The following is a 1,537-nucleotide window of genomic DNA, read 5'->3' on the forward strand; positions in this document are numbered from 1 at the left end:
TTTTTGTCACAATCAAGGGATGCTATGGCTTCTAGTGGGTAGAAGCCAGGGATGCTGCTTAGCATCCTATAATGCACAGGTGGCCCCACAACAAAGAATGATCCAGCCCAAAATGTCAATAGCGCCAAAGTTGAGAAGCCCTGGTCGACCCTCTCCTGTGCTTAGGATAGCCCAACCTGCACCTTGAGGACAAGGGCTAGCCCTTCGTTCTGTGCACTAAGTGTATGCGGTGGCCACTTTGAAGAAGACTCCATCCTTAGAGATGATAATAGGGTATGTATGGAGTGTATACAAAGAATGTGTCTTATAGGGACTAGGAGAACATAAGCAAAGCTCTTGCACAGGAAATCCAGGTCACCTCTCTTATTGTAACTATGACCCCCACACACCCGTTTTCATCCCACTGTGGACCTCAAAGCCCCTGGCTTCCTCTCCAGTCTGCCTATATCCAAAAGCATGCTCCTCCTCCATGCAGCTCTCCACACCAAGGCCAGAGGGTAGTTCCAAAACTCAGTGCTCTTCACATCACTGCCCTGCAGACAGCCCCTCAAATGCCTTCCTGTCAGCCCTGCACCAAAGCCAAATGCCTCTGTCCAGCATCTAAGGCCTGACAAGGGCAGGTCACTGTCTACTTATCTGACCTCAGAGCTCACCACTCCTAAGCACACCTCTGCCCAAGCTTCACCTAGTGAACAGTGTCCTCACAAGCTCCATTCATCTGTACGTGTTTCCTCTGCTTGGAAAGCTCTCCCTTCCCAGTTTCTAACTGGTTCATTTCCACTTTTGCTGAAAGATAAGGCTTCAGTATCACAGCCCTCAAGAATGCTTCCCCCCATGCCCTGTGGAGTTCGCCATGCCGAGCGCTTACCTCTAGTTCAGTACTTAGCACAATGGAATATAATTAATTGTCTCTCTGTCTATCTGTCTCCCCACCAGAAAGTGAGCTCCTTTGAGAGTAGGGACCGAGGCTTTTGTCTTCTCGTTCCTACTGCCTAACACAGTCCCTGGCACCTAACAGCTATCTAAAAAGCTTGTTGGATGGATGAATGGATGAATGAGGCTGCTTTCAAAGATGAAGCAAGTCAGCTGATGAGACTATGTCATTAATGAGAGAGCAATGAAAACAGTGTGTCACTTCAACCTAGCCACGTTTATTGGACAGTTAAATATTTTTATTTCATTGAAGACATTTCCCAAGGAACATAAGCACACACTGCAAGGGGAGCACATGCATGAGGACAGAAAACATTTATGCCAGGAAAGAGATTTCAGATGATGTGGTGAAGCAGCTCTTCTCAGCTTGATGGCAGCAGCAGACAGGGTCCCAGAATGTCCCACTCTTGGTGTCCAGGAGGTCTTCCTTTGGGTCATTAGGATACTGACATTCCTGGTGAGTTCTTTGAAGCATAAACAGATGGCAAGTGATGGTGCAGAAAGAAAAAGATTCTAGCTAAGTCATGATAAGCTTTGGGGAGGGCGGTCCAATTTTATCTCTCGTGGGAGGTTTGCTTTGCTGGAATTGGTGGGCTGAGGTCGT

The sequence above is a fragment of the Hipposideros armiger genome, unplaced genomic scaffold (assembly GCF_001890085.2).
Source record: "Hipposideros armiger isolate ML-2016 unplaced genomic scaffold, ASM189008v1 scaffold_482, whole genome shotgun sequence".
NCBI lineage: Eukaryota > Metazoa > Chordata > Mammalia > Chiroptera > Hipposideridae > Hipposideros > Hipposideros armiger.